At 42.0% G+C, this 16540-nt stretch overlaps 1 protein-coding gene and 1 non-coding gene across 2 annotated transcripts in view; one reads left to right on the top strand and one right to left on the bottom strand.

The window, feature by feature from the left end:
- LOC124167792 (RNA helicase aquarius) overlaps nucleotides 1-16540 on the top strand; it is a 128124-nt gene that overhangs the window by 91324 nt on the left and 20260 nt on the right. The window lies entirely within an intron of this gene.
- On the bottom strand, nucleotides 3188-3306 carry LOC124168554. Its single transcript, XR_006866976.1, has one exon. It is a non-coding gene; the product is annotated as a U5 spliceosomal RNA (small nuclear RNA).

The raw sequence follows: 16540 nt of genomic DNA, 5'->3' as shown, positions 1-16540 counted from the left end.
CGCGCAGAGTCGTGAGTTTTCCCGAGGACCAGTGGCGTAGTCAGGAATTTCGTTCGGGGGGGTCCAAAACCAGGGGGGGGGGGATTTTTTAAAAACAGGGTATTATATAATGGGTATTTAATTAATTTTAACACTTTTCATACTCGAAAAAACTTTATTTTTTAAAGAAATATTTTTTAAATTCATGATTTTTCAATATTTTGTGTTCTTTTATGAAGGGAAATGGTTGAGTTTTTATATTTCGGGGGTGGGGGGAAAGTTCCCGACCCCCCGGACCCTCACTCCTGGCTACGCCACTGCCTAGGACTGTGCCTTAAACTGTCCCACGTGTGGTACCTTTAGTGCTACGCGGCTAAAACCAGTCGTAGACACGTGTTTTACTCAGAGCACTATCCCCTTAAGCAGTTTTAAGCATTAAGAGGGGGGGGGACCCAAAAATAACGGGAATTTCGCAATAACTTTTTTATTAATCAATATTTTCCCTCCAAATTTTTAATCACATTCAAAGTAATCCTCATTGACTTTTCGACACTTTCATCTAATCGTTTCTTCGACTGTTCATAACAAACTTTTTTTAATTCACTTAAGTCAATGTTCTTTCGTCCCTTTAGCGATTTTTGTTTTACCCTATCTGCAGTCCCAAAACGATTTACTTTCACATCCCTTTTCAGTCTAGAAAACAAAAAGAGTCACAGGTGGCAATTTCTGGTGAATAGGGGGATAAACAATTGGTGTCATGCCGTTTTATTTTGTCAAAAACCGCTTCATGGACAGCGCGGTGTGGGCGGGTGCGTTGTCGTGGTGGAAGAACCAATCACCTGTGCGCTAAAGATCCGCCCTTTTCTTCCGGATATTTTCCCTTAACCTCTGCAAAATATCTAATAAGTTCTTCGATGGTTCGGCAACGATATTCTTGAACGAGGGAGTGGATTTTCGCAACATTGTCATCCGTTCTTGATGTTGACGGGTGGCCTGAACGAGGATGGTCATCAATCGACATCTGTCCATTCTTGAAACGCGAAAACCAGTCTTAGACACGTGTTTTACTCAGAGCACTATCCCCTTAAGCAGTTTTAAGCATCACTAGAGTTTCTGCGGGAGTTCTCCCCAACAAAAAAAACAAAACTTCACAGCTGCACGTTGCTCCCGGCAGTTCGCCATTACACGTTTTCGCTAAATCGGAAAAAGTTGGTCAACCAAAAAAAAATCGATGACAAACGGATGCACTCAGAGCGACCAGGATTCGCGCACTGACTCAGGAAATATCATTGCTTAGAATCCTATACGGGAAAAACCGATCCCTCATTCAAACGATCCCCCTCACCCCCACAGCGCTATCCCGTTACTTTTGCCCCCCTCGTACTTGCATCCCATTTAATAGTGCTCCCGAGTTAAACTTCTATGTAAATCTACTTTAACTGTAGATTACCTAAAAATTACGTGATATTTAGAGAAGCTAAGACAAATTACTAATGCGCTATCTCTGCGGTTTCGCTGTCCCCCCTTCCACAGGGCAGTCCGAATATGACTAAGGGCTGTGGAACCCTCTTGAGGGGACTGTCATTAGTGACCATTGTTGTTATTTCCAATAACTCCCCTTATCGCTGGCTTGACATCAGCCATGCGTACTTGGACTAGAATGTGACCCAATGGATGGCTGGCGTCTTACGATATAATGGGTCTCCTGACGCACGTAAGTCTCACTCGTCAATTATGGGATGATTTGGAATGATGTATTTCGTATTCCTCTGGGCCATTGAGTGTGTGCGTTATGGGAGATATTTTGAAAGAGTGCCTGTTAATCATCTTTCTACTGATATAGATGCATCCTTTGTCTCTTTGTACTAGTATTCTATGGCTTTTAATCTACATCTACATAATAGCCTGCGAGCCACCTCTAGAGTGTTTGGCAGGGGGTGACGAATCACCAACATGCAGCATGCAAGAGGACCGCCACATGCACACCGCACGGTCATAGAAATATTACGCACAATAGAAAAATATACATGCTTATTCATTAAAAAAATTGCTAATGGTTAGTAATTCCTAGAGCAAATACATGCAAGGATAGAACTATGAAAAAACAAGCAATGAGTGATCCTAGCGAGCGACGCCATTAATCCTATCAATTGAAACAACGTTGCTATCCTTATTAGTGCGAGGGAAGAATGACATTTTAAATCTCTCTGTAGCATTCATACTTAGCCGTCGCGTTTTCGCGCGCTTGAAATATATCCCTTTTCATTTAATCGCGACAGAAAAAGATATCGTCATTTAAAAATCTAAAAGCGTGAAATGCGTAGTCAAGGAGTAATGATCTTTCGATTTAAGAAATAAAAAATAATATGAAACCACCCTATTTCAATCAGTCATGAGGAAATGAGATTTTCGCCCTGAACCAGGGGTTTTAATGGTGCCCGAACGCCGTTAGTAAAAAGTATCAGTCACTGCCGGTAATACTCGAAATCACTGTGACTGTGGATTCTGCGAAGAAAGCTGCTACCAAGTGATGAGCGATATATCGCTACCAGTGATTGAAGAGAAGTAGCCGTCACTGATGCCGGTGACTAATTCACTAAATACTCTAAATCACTGCGACTGTGAATACGGTGAAGTTAGCTTCGGTGAATTGGCTGCTACCAACTGCAGCAATGTTGCGCATAATAAAGATTGTCTTATTCATCATAAAAGATACATACGAAATAATTTCCATAAAATATCATACGAAATATTCAGCAAACGGTTTGGATATAAAATATGTTTTAAAATTCCGACGGGATTTCAATGATTGCTCTGTATCAATTCCTTTACCATATTGAATTTACTTAATTGTCGTAACATAAACTCAGATTCAGACCTATTCCCTCAAAAAATTATTTTGCTGAATTTCCAACTTTAAATAAATATATTTGTTCATATTGCGGAGAGCTCATTCGTTGGAATTGGACAAAGTAGCAGGAATAGCAGCGACACGAATCACTGCTCACTTTTAATAGTGATTCTCGTCAGTGATCGCAAAACAGTTTAGACCCCAACTACTTGATGAGTGGCAGTCACAGGTGACGCAGTGATTGGATAATCACAGTTACGCTCACCACTAAAATCAAGTCCTCCAACCTTCACTTCGATGATGACTTTTAAACGTAAGCGAAGATATTACACAGTTAGAGTGGACACAAATTATTTGTCCCAACAGATACTGTTGGGCGCAGTCAAAAATTGTCTAAATAGACATATGAACTCCCGCCACGGAAATCTTTAGTAAAAGGCGAAAGATTTTTACGAACTGACTTGAGTTCTGTCTTTCTTAATTAAACATTGGAAAAAATTGAGGTCCCGTTTCTAATTGACGGGAAAAGTCATAGCGAGAGTTAGTAAATTTTTTAAATTATTTCAAAGAGGCTTGATAAATGAGATAATTAGATTAAATCACACACCAAGAATCTTCCGAGGCATCGAAATAGATGTTTGAAAGTGCAAACACCGCAAGATGAAGAGTAATACAGTAAAAAAACTAGCAATAAAATGCAATAGACTTCTTGGCAGCCATCTGTCGTCAAAAATGGTAAGCAACCTGTTCCAGCGCACTCGGGAGAAAGCGTTTACGGCAGGGTAAAAGCGCAGGTAGACAGGGATCCCAGGGATGACGGATGACTCATGCGCTGGAGGGCATGCTACTACTACAATGGGCGTGGTATGGAGTGAAGCAGTCTGCGACCATTCGGCATTTCATCTACATATAACATTAATTACCTATTGTTACAGACTGCATCCGAGAGTACATCTACCTAATACCCTCACGAGTCCCTACCAGGGTGTTCGGCAGGGGATGGCTGATTGTAGCAGCATGCACAAAGTACACCAAGTATAAATAAATTTTCATGCATTACATCTACATCTACATAATACCCTGCGAGCCACCTCTAGGGTGTTTGGCAGGGGGTGATCAATCACCAGCATGCATCATGCATTTGGATTCCCACATGCACACCACACCGTCCAAAAAACGTCCCGTATAATAACAAACTATACTACTATATGCTGTTAGAAATAGAATATAGAATAGAAATTCAGAAACATGCTTTAAGTTTTACATAGGTTAGTAGGCTACACTACAAGTCATGCAATCTATTTACGAGGTCTATTGCTGCCGTTATAATCTCTTATTGATCGAGGAAAAAATGACATTCGGAATCTGTCTGTTCTGCAATCTATCTCTTTTATTTTATTTATATGGTCTGATTTTCCGTAGTACGTTGGCGTCCGTAAGATATGGTTAACTTCGTCAGAAAAGACACTGCTCTTGAATTTATCTAAAAGGTTTAGTCTATTTTTCAATCTACGGTCCGACAGAGATTCCCATCCGAGTTTATCTAAGAGGTCAGTTACACTAACAAGACTATCGTAACGACCTTTCACATACATCTACATCTACATCTACAAATTACCCTGCGAGCCACCTCTAGGGTGTTTGGCAGGGGGTGATCAATCACCAGCATGCAGCATGCATTTGGACTCCCACATGCACACCACACCGTCCAAGAAACGTCCCGTATAATAACAAACTATACTACTATATGCTGTTAGAAATAGAATATAGAATAGAAATTCAGAAACATGCAGTAAGTTTTACATAGGTTAGTAGGCTACACTACAAGTCATGCAATCTATTTACGCGTTCTATTGCTGCCGTTATAATCTCTTATTGATCGTGGAAAAAATGACATTCGGAATCTGTCTGTTCTGCAATCTATCTCTCTTATTTTATTTATATGATCTGATCTTCCGTAGTACGTTGGCGTCCGCAAGATATGGTTAACTTCGTCAGAAAAGACACTGCTCTTGAATTTATCTAAAAGGTTTAGTCTATTTTTCAATCTACGGTCCGACAGAGATTCCCATCCGAGTTTATGTAAGAGGTCAGTTACACTAACAAGACTATCGTAACGACCTTTCACATACCTGGCAGCTCTTCTTTGCACGCGTTCTAACTCTGTTATTGAGCCTTTTTCATGAGGGTCCCAAACACTGGCAGCGTATTCCAAATGTGGTCTAACGAGGGAAAAGTAGCTAATTTCTCTCACTTTGTCGTCGCACTTTCCTAATATTCTTTTAACAAAACCCATTTTACGATTAGCTTGACCGGTTATTTCTCGAATATGTTTATTCCACGATAGATCATTATTGAGTCTAACCCCTAGATATTTCACAGATTCAACTGCCTTTAACTGCGCGCCCCGAATGACATAGTTACGCTGTAGGGAGTTATTCTTCTTCCAGAAATTCATTACGACGCATTTTTCCAAATTTAATTCTAACTGCCAAGCATCGCACCAAGCTTGGATAGCAGCAAGGTCATTCGTTAGTTCATCTATATCTTTGCTGGAACGAATTTCTCTGTAAACTACAGCGTCGTCTGCAAATAATCGTAACTTACTCTGCACTACTTCGCCAATGTCGTTTATATAAAGAAGGAATAGGAGTGGGCCAATGACACTACCCTGAGGAACGCCAGAAGTGACTCTAACCTCATTGGAGACTTCACCGTCTAATACTACTCTTTGGACGCGGTCGCTCAAAAATTCTCTAATCCAGGAAATGACATCTTCGTCTAGACCATAAGATTTCAGTTTTAATATTAACTTTCCGTGGGGTACTTTATCAAATGCCTTTTTGAAATCAAGAAAAATCGCGTCTACTGGAATGTTGTCTTCCCCGGAGACTAAAATATCGTGGGCGAAAAGCGCTAACTGAGTTTCGCACGATCTGCTTTTCCTGAATCCATGTTGATTTCCCATTAATAAGTTTTGCGCGTCTAGGTGTTTCATTACCGAGCTGACTACGATGTGTTCAAGGACTTTGCAAGAGATGGACGTTAAAGATATCGGCCTGTAATTAGATGGCTGTTCCTTGTCTCCACTTTTAAATATAGGCGTTACATTAGCGATTTTCCAGTCATTAGGTACTTCGTGTTGCTTGATGGATTTACTGAATATTAACTGCAAGTAGGGGGCAAGTTCTGAGGCTAGTTCTTTATATACGCGAGAAGGGATTTCGTCTGGACCAGGTGATTTATTTGGACTAAGCGATTTCAATATATTTTCTATTCCGAGCGTACTAATGTCAATAGCTGGCATCTTATGAATACAGGGATTGTCATCGGTCTCGGGTGAGTTTTCGGAAGGCTCCGTGAACACGCTCTTAAAGTAGGAATTTAATAAATTGGCTTTATCGTAACTGCTTGTCAACACATCTCCATTGTCGTTTCTCAGCGAACATACGGTAGATCGTTTACCTTGAACTTCCCTAACATATGACCAAAATGCTTTTGGGTTATCCTGTAACTGCTCTACTAGTGTTTTTCTTTTAAAATTCGTGAACGCATTCCTGAACGCTTCCTTCGTGGCGGCTTTAGTCATCCTATATTTTTTAATTATTAGCTCGCGTTCATTAGCGGATAAATCCGTGCTGACTTTTTTCATTTTAGCATGACACGCTCTCTGTCGCCTCAATGATTTTCTCACTTCCGCGTCGTACCATCTCGGTTCGCTGCCTTCTTTTACTATTTTACTAGGGATGTAGCTATTTATTCCCGAAGTTACGAGCGAAAGAAAAGCTTTCCAAGTATTCTCTACATTTAACTTTAATACTGATTCTTGAAACTCGGGGAAAGCATTTTTCACATGACTCTTAAACCCATCAAAATTAGCTCTTTTAAAAATGAAAACTTTACGCTCTTTTTTAAAGTTTACAGCGGTATTTAGAGAAAACTTTGCAGTTACTACCCTATGGTCACTTATTCCTTCGACAGTGCCAACGTTTATTACCTGATGTGGTATATTTGTCGCTAATAAATCAAGAATATTTTCTCCTCTGTTCGGTGCGGATGCTATTTGAAACAATGAATTAGATGTGAAAGTGTGTAATAAAGCCTCGCAGATCACTTTATCCCTCCCACCAGGAATGAAGCTATAAGTCTCCCAATCTATAGAAGGTACGTTGAAATCTCCACCCACAATCAAGTTTCTTTCAGGATACTTGGATGCTACGCTGTTTATTTGATTTTGAAAATCCAACATTGACGTTATATCTGAGTTAGGTGGTCTGTAATACGAACATAATAAAATAGTTTTGAATTTTGGACATTTAATTAAACACCACACAGATTCAACGCTGGTCTCAGTTACGGTTATCGCTTGGCTGACGATTGAATTCTTTACAGCTATAAAAACTCCGCCCCCAACTCGATCAATTCTATCTTTCCGATAAACAGTGAACGATTTTGGGAAGATCTCATTGTCTGAATCATCATCTGTTAGCCAACTTTCTGTTCCAAAAATGACGTTACACTTCGTACTATGAATTAAATGGTGGAATTCGGGAATCTTATTTCTTAAACTACGGCAATTAACCACAGCCACGATTAAAACTTCGGAACTAGTATTATTGCGATTCGGGAATAATTCTGATTTGCTTTTGTCGAATAGACTATTCACAGGCTCTATACCGCTGATAAATGGAAATGCATGTCTTATTGACACACTATCAAAATGACTTGAGCCTTGACTGCCTTTGAACGTGTTGCTCGACTGACGCTTCTCGTGCTTAAATGTAATACCTGAAACGCTGATTTTTCTCTCTACTTCTCTATTCTCATTTCTGGAAGAATCTTTGTCTGTGAAAAGTTTTGAACTTACCCCTTTATTTTTCAACCCACTAATATATCTACACTCTGCCCTACTCTCTACTCTAAAAAAGACCTACAGTGCTCAAATATGCTACTCGCTACACGACTAGCCGACTCGGCCGTGTAATGGACTCCCGAACGGTTCAGAGGGATCCTACACGATCGGATTGCCGGCCTAAGGTCCACGAAGGAGGCTCCGATGTCCGTGCAGAAACGACGCAGCCTCTGGTTTATGCCTTCCACTCGGCTCCAAACCAGAGAACCACGATCGATCCTCGGGACAAGACTACAAATCGAAAGCTCAATGCCGACTCCAATGGTCCCACCCACCCGCTTCACTTCGGAATTCAGATCCCGGAGGGAATCTAGAATTTCCTCAGATCCACGGAAGGTGGCATCATTGACGCCGACATGAGCCACGACCCGCAGTCTGGAGCACTTCGTGCCCCGTACCGCCGCACCAACCGCCTGCGTCACCTGAGGAACACCGCCACCAGGGATGCACCATGACGTTACACGGTCGCTTACACCCTCGCGGTCTGCCCTCTCCCGTAACGGGACCATCACACGACGGACATTGCTACTCCCTAACACTATGATCCCCCCCTTCCCACTCTGACGCCCCTTCCTAGGTGCCGGTTTCGGGGTAGGAGTAGGCACGTCAGGCACCTCGGAGTTTCCATCCGACAGCAACTGGTACCTGTTCGAGACGGGGACGGGATTTGCCTCAGCATCCCCCAAACCCCGTCTTAGAGTGACACTACCACCGTCCCTCCGAGACACGACCCTCCAAAACTCAGATTTACGGGGTGACGTGACCCCGTCATCGAGAGATGGACCTCGAGGAAGGCTCTCGATCGACCAGCCGCTATTTGCAATCGGGCGAACCCGTGCAGCAAAATACCTGGCAGCTCTTCTTTGCACGCGTTCTAACTCTGTTATTAAGCCTTTTTCATGAGGGTCCCAAACACTGGCAGCGTATTCCAAATGTGGTCTAACGAGGGAAAAGTAGCTAATTTCTCTCACTTTGTCGTCGCACTTTCCTAGTATTCTTTTAACAAAACCCATTTTACGATTAGCTTGACCGGTTATTTCTCGAATATGTTTATTCCACGATAGATCATTATTGAGTCTAACCCCTAGATATTTCACGGATTCAACTGCCTTTAACTGGGTGCCCCGAATGATATAGTTACGCTGTAGGGAGTTATTCGTCTTCCAGAAATTCATTACGACGCATTTTTCCAAATTTAATTCTAACTGCCAAGCATCGCACCAAGCTTGGATAGCAGCAAGGTCATTCGTTAGTTCATTTATATCTTTCCTGGAACGAATTTCTCTGTAAACTACAGCGTCGTCTGCAAATAATCGTAACTTACTCTGCACTACTTCGCCAATGTCGTTTATTTAAAGAAGGAATAGGAGTGGGCCAATGACACTACCCTGAGGAACGCCAGAAGTGACTCTAACCTCATTGGAGACTGCACCGTCTAATACTACTCTTTGGACGCGGTCGCTCAAAAATTCTCTAATCCAGGAAATGACATCTTCGTCTAGACCATAAGATTTCAGTTTTATCATTAACTTTCCGTGGGATACTTTATCAAATGCCTTTTTGAAATCAAGAAAAATCGCGTCTACTGGAATGTTGTCTTCCCCGGAGACTAAAATATCGTGGGCGAAAAGCGCTAACTGAGTTTCGCACGATCTGCTTTTCCTGAATCCATGTTGAGTTCCCATTAATAAGTTTTGCGCGTCTAGGTGTTTCATTACCGAGCTGACTACGATGTGTTCAAGGACTTTGCAAGAGATGGACCTTAAAGATATCGGCCTGTAATTAGATGGCTGTTCCTTGTCTCCACTTTTTAATATTGGCGTTACATTAGCGATTTTCCAGTCATTAGGTACTTCGTGTTGCTTGATGGATTTACTGAATATTAACTGCAAGTAATGGGCAATTTCTGAGGCTAGTTCTTTATATACGCGAGAAGGGATTTCGTCTGGACCAGGTGATTTATTTGGACTAAGCGATTTCAATATATTTTCTATTCCGAGCGTACTAATGTCAATAGGTGGCATCTTATGTATACAGGGATTGTCATCGGTCTCGGGTGAGTTTTCGGAAGGCTCCGTGAACACGCTCTTAAAGTAGGAATTTAATAAATTGGCTTTATCGTAACTGCTTGTCAACACATCTCCATTGTCGTTTCTCAGCGAACATACTGTAGATCGTTTACCTTGAACTTCCCTAACATATGACCAAAATGCTTTTGGGTTATCCTGTAACTGCTCTACTAGTGTTTTTCTTTTAAAATTCGTGAACGCATTCCTGAACGCTTCCTTCGTGGTGGCTTTAGTCATCCTATATTTTTTAATTATTAGCTCGCGTTCATTAGAGGATAAATCCGTGCTGACTTTTTTCATTTTAGCATGACACGCTCTCTGTCGCCTCAATGATTTTCTCACTTCCACGTCGTACCATCTCGGTTCGCTGCCTTCTTTTACTATTTTACTAGGGATGTAGCTATTTATTCCCGAAGTTACGAGCGAAAGAAAAGCTTTTCAAGTATTCTCTACATTTAACTTTAATACTGATTCTTGAAACTCGGGGAAAGCATTTTTCAGATGACTCTTAAACCCATCAAAATCAGCTCTTTTAAATATGAAAACTTTACGCTCTTTTTTAAAGTTTACAGCGGTATTTAGAGAAAACTTTGCAGTTACTACATTATGGTCACTTATTCCTTCGAAAGTGCCAACGTTTATTACCTGATGTGGTATATTTGTCGCTAATAAATCAAGAATATTTTCTCCTCTGTTTGGTGCGGATGCTATTTGAAACAATGAATTAGATGTAAAAGTGTGTAATAAGGCCTCGCAGATCACTTTATCCCTCCCACCAGGAATGAAGCTATAAGTCTCCCAATCTATAGAAGGTACATTGAAATCTCCACCCACAATCAAGTTTCTTTCAGGATACTTGGATGCTACGCTGTTTATTTGATTTTGAAAATCCAACATTGACGTTATATCTGAGTTAGGTGGTCTGTAATACGAACATAATAAAATAGTTTTGAATTTTGGACATATAATTGAACACCACACAGATTCAACGCTGGTCTCAGTTACCGTTATCGCTTGGCTGACGATTGAATTCTTTACAGCTATAAAAACTCCGCCCCCAACTCGATTAATTCTATCTTTCCGATAAACAGTGAACGATTTAGGGAAGATCTCATTGTCTGAATCATCATCTGTTAGCCAACTTTCTGTTCCAAAAATGACGTTACACTTCGTACTATGAATTAAATGGTGGAATTCGGGAATCTTATTTCTTAAACTACGGCAATTAACCACAGCCACGATTAAAACTTCGGAAGTAGTATTATTGCGATTCGGGAATAATTCTGATTTACTTTTGTCGAATAGACTATTCACAGGCTCTATACCGCTGATAAATGGAAATGCATGTCTTATTGTCTCACTATCAAAATGACTTGAGCCTTGACTGCCTTTGAACGTATTGCTCGACTGACGCTTCTCATGCTTAAATGTAATACCTGAAACGCTGATTTTTCTTTCTACTTCTCTATTCTCATTTCTGGAAGAATTTTTGTCTGTGAAAAGTTTTGAACTTACCCCTTTATTTTTCAACCCACTAATATATCTACACTCTGCCCTACTCTCTACTCTAAAAAAGACCTACAGTGCTCAAATATGCCACTCGCTACACGACTAGCCGACTCGGCCGTGTAATGGACTCCCGAACGGTTCAGAGGGATCCGACACGATCGGATTGCCGGCCTAAGGTCCACGAAGGAGGCTCCGATGTCCGTGCAGAAACGACGCAGCCTCTGGTTTATGCCTTCCACTCGGCTCCAAACCAGAGAACCACGATCGATCCTCGGGACAAGACTACAGATCGAAAGCCCTATGCCGACCCCAATGGTCCCACCCACCCGCTTCACTTCGGCATTCAGATCCCGGAGGGAATCTAGAATTTCCTCAGATCCACGGAAGGTGGCATCATTGACGCCGACATGAGCCACAACCCGCAGTCTGGAGCACTTCGTGCCCCGTACCGCCGCACCAACCGCCTGCGTCACCTGAGGAACACCGCCACCAGGGATGCATCATGATGTTACACGGTCGCTTACACCCTCGCGGTCTGCCCTCTCCCGTTACGGGACCATCACACGACGGACATTGCTACTCCCTAACACTATGATCCCCCCTTCCCACTCTGACGACCCTTCCTAGGTGCCGGTTTCGGGGTAGGAGTAGGCACGTCAGGCACCTCGGAGTTTCCATCCGACAGCAACTGGTACCTGTTCGAGACGGGGACGGGATTTGCCTCAGCATCCTCCAAACCCCGTCTTAGAGTGACACTACCACCGTCCCTCCGAGACACGACCCTCCAAAACTCAGATTTACGGGGTGACGTGACCCCGTCATCGAGAGATGGACCTCGAGGAAGGCTCTCGATCGACCAGCCGCTATTTGCAATCGGGCGAACCCGTGCAGCCATCAAATTGGACGTGCACAAGCTACGCGACGTGATATTATTGCTCAGTATTCTTGATTTTTCTGCTCTGAGAAATCGGATTCCATCTCGCTTGGGAGAAAGTTATTGAATTCTTCGTGTTCCCATTCCTTATTCTCAGCGAGCGAGAGGACAAATATATTTTTATGCTTTAGAAAAATGCTTTTAGAAAAAAAATAGTTATGAAATTAAATTAACCGCTTAGCGAAAAATTAGCTTCTAAGCTTTCGGGCGTTTATAGAAAAAAATTACGAGCACTGGACGCAGTCTATCATTTCTCTGCTGAACTAACAGCAAACTGCCGCACACGCTGAATTGACATTTGCCTTTGCATGAATGTGCACGGATATTTTTCTATTATGCGTAATATTTCTATGACCGTTAGTGTGCATGTGGCGGTCCTCCTGCATTTTGCATGTTGGTGACTGATCACGCCCTGCCAAACACCATAGAGGTAGATTGCAGGGTATAATGTATATGTAGGCTTTTAGTTGAGTTGTTTCTTAGCCGCAACGATGTCTTTTCCGGAGTTCACTTTTTTCCGTTCCATGTTATCTACATAATACCCTGCAAGCCACCTTTAGCGTGTTTGGCAGATGGTGGCCAATTACCAGCATGCTGACACTCCCAACATGAACACCACACGGCCATAAAAATATTTCGCATAACAGCAAAAATTATATGCACATTTGTGCAAAGACGAAACTTGTCAACGGTTAGTAATCCCTGTGGTAAATAAAGGCAACGTTAGTACATTTATTATAGTATTCTACCGATTAAGGTAGGTTTCAATGGAGTACTAAAAAAGTGTTTTGGAAGCCTCTCTTTCCTTCCAGAACTGCCTTCTTCAAATCACTGTAAAGCCTAATACCTTTCAATCTATCTAAAAATCCTATTTTTTTCCTTCCCCTCCCTCGTTTCCCTAACATTCTACCCTCTAACACCATTTTCAAAAAATCCTCCCCGCTAAGAATTCGATCCATCCATACATTCTATCTCCTCCGTATCTCATCTAAAAGCTGCCTCTCCTCGCCAACCATATCCAGCACTTAGTCGTTCCTTTTCCTCTCCGTCCATTTCACCCTCTCCATTCTTCTCCATACCCACATCTCGAATGCCTCCAATCTTCTCTCGTCTTCTTTCCTCAGTGTCCACGTTTCCGCACCGTAGAGAGCTACACTCCAAATCAAACTCTTCACTAACCTTTTCTTTAAACTCTTACATAACGATCCTCTCAGAAGCTCTTTCCTGTTCATGAACGCTTCCTTTGGTAATAAAATTCTCTTCCTAATGTCCTTACTACTGTATCCGTTTTCCTCTAACGTTAGTACAACCGAAAAAATTAATATGCAATGAGTCGTCCTATCGAGTTACGCCATTATTTATATTAATCGAGACTCCGTTACTATCCTTAATAGTTCGAGTAAAGAATATCATTTTAATCTCTCTGTTTTGTAGTCTATTTTCTTCTCGCGATCACGTCTATATTAGTATGACGGTAAACGAAGGATACGTTTCACGTCGTCTTATAAAAAATGTTCTCAGAATTTACCAAGTAACTTATAGCCAATACTTCTCTCTATGCTCCTGTAAATTTAGTCCATGTTATTTTTAATCCCATGATTCACAGTTTGAGTTAACAGGGTTCCAAAATCGATTCCACCCCACGATAATATTCGCGCTAAATTCACCACGGTCCGCGCGAATATTTTCACCGACATATGGGATTTCACGCGGAGGATTTCATGCGGGTAATTTGTCCTAAAAAAGAATGCTTATGTTTTCTGTGTAAACCGACCCGACCGACCTTTACGCAAGGGGCGATTGTGACAGGTTATCTGCGGATTGTCCTTCTTGTAATGAGAGCGTTCCAGGGTTTGACTGAACTCCATGGTAAACTAAAGACAGAATAACACTGTCCGCCAATTCTTTGCTCTACGCTCCTGTAAATTTAGCCCATGTTATTTTTATTTTACTTACTATTTATCATATTTATATGCGTAATAGTTTTATGACCGTGTGGTGTGCATGTGGGAATCACCTTGCATGCTGCGTGATGGTGATTGATCACCCCCTGCCAAACACCATAGAGGTGGCTCGCAGGGTGTAATGTAGATTTAGACATCTAGTTGAGTTGTTTCTTAGCCGCATCGATGTCTTTTCCGGAGTTCCCTTTTTTATAAATATATTCACATTTTTATATATTTGCACCTTATATTTATTTTATTATACTATTATTATGTATTCATACGCGCTTTTGCAAGGCCTCGCTGATTAGAGGGGGCAAGCATATTCATAGCGACCGAGAAGTGATTCAAACCCCCCCCCCCCCCCACCGAAATGTGTCCTAAGGCCGTCTCCCCAAACGGGTCGCCTCTTTCGCAGCTCGAGTTGCTAACCAATTGCCCCATAATAGCAACGCGTTGTGACTCATGTGAACGGGGAGTCATGCATCGGTCGTATGAAACGCAATTGATAATAACTAATTAGTGACGGACGGTAATCAATTATACAATCCAAAGTTATTCAATTACCGATAGCGATTACTTTTTTACTTGTAATCGTTACTTGTAAACAAAATGCTATTTTACTTGTAATCTGCCGCTGAGAAACTGTGTGTAATCGTACATTTAAGTAGTCGTACTCTTAATCTGCAGTGAGCTATGTATTCTACAGAGTGTTATTCGTTGGAGTTTTGAGTATGTGCCTTCTTGAGGTCAATTCGTTCACCTTTTCGCTGTGGCAATGCGTACAATCGTTGTGTAGGTTCATCCATGTATCGATGTATGTACGTCGAGGTATCGGTAATTTCCGGTGGGTATTAATGATTTCACCAGGTTACCATTTTCGTGACTGTCACTTCGACGGTAAATCACGGAATGAAGTGATGCCTAAGGCACATGTTCCCCACATTGCGTCGACGGGCTCCTATCGCGGCGGCGCCTCTTTCCTTTTTCCTTCCTCTCCAGCCCCTCCCCAGGTGATCGGGCGTATAAGTCTCTGACTTGGTTCCCGGCCCCGGTGTGTTGTATCCCTGAAGGGCTCCCCTTGAAACCTTAATCCGTTCACCACATCCCTCCTGCGAGAGACGAAACGTATTAGCCAGAAATCCCAGCTATCCTCGTTCGATTAGGGAATTGAAAACATCGTTCGATTAGGGAATTGAAAACATGTAACATCCAATATTCTATTCTCACAAGTGCTGCCATGGGATACGCGCAAAAAAATTCTCTCTTCGGATGAAAGGACGGGTCCAGAAAACTTCGCTTCTCTACTCCGCGAATAATTATCGTTCGCGCGGAGGGTGACAGTTTCATATCGTAGAAATTTCATCCCTGTCGTAGAAATCGCGGCTCAAAACGCCATGCTCCGCGGGCTTCAAAACTCTTTTAAATCTGCAGGGAAGAAGGCCCTCACTGGACGCTCGAAGTGCTTGTTATTCTCGTCAGCGGGGGCGTGGTTCAGCGGCATCGCCAATTCGGGACTTCGAAAAATTTCGGCTCTTGGGTGATAAGATTTTTCTGCCCGGGACTGTAAATAATTTATTATTTGTTCAAATCATTTTTCAATTATGACCGTGACGCCAATTTACAGTGAAAATTTTGACGCAACATGAATGAGACAATACAATAAAAATATAAAACTAATAAAGAATAAACCAGAGGATAGAGGCAAGCATTCTATTGGATGACATATGAGACAAAGATTACATGGCGAGATTGTTGCATGGCAAGTAAAAAGGATCGGTGGAGGTTGGGATTGAATTTAGAAGGGACAAGAGGCGATATAAAGGTGAGCGCTAGGTGAGGGAGATATACATGGCAGAATAGGCAGATGGAGTTTGGATAGCGAGCGGGTGGAACGAGTTGGTAGCATAAAATACTCTGCGATCCACGTCTAGGATGTTTGGCAGGTGGTGACTAATCTCCTGCATTAAGTAAGCATTTGGCACCTCTCATGCGATCCGTATGGTTATCAAAAATACGTAACCAAATATGAAAATAAGCCTGAAAATCATAAGCGATATGGTTTTCTTCTATGAGTTAAAAGGTCAAAATAAATGCGATGAAAGCAACCTCTTATTTCTCGCAAAAATCCTTTCGTATGCGCCTATTCATGGCTCAAGGAATACATCTAAATACACCTGAATATTTCGTGGCTGTATCTTGAGTAATTTGGACGTTGCGCGTTGATCGGTTTGATAATATTTATTTCTTTTATGTGGCCCAGATTAGGCCACAATCCGGCCCCCTCTTCCTCTGGATCGGCGAGAGAATCAGTTGGACAGGTTGCTTTACATATGAGATTGT

The sequence above is a fragment of the Ischnura elegans genome, chromosome 11 (assembly GCF_921293095.1).
Source record: "Ischnura elegans chromosome 11, ioIscEleg1.1, whole genome shotgun sequence".
In the NCBI taxonomy this organism is placed as follows: Eukaryota; Metazoa; Arthropoda; class Insecta; order Odonata; family Coenagrionidae; genus Ischnura; species Ischnura elegans.
This window is presented reverse-complemented; position numbering and strand designations above follow the sequence as displayed.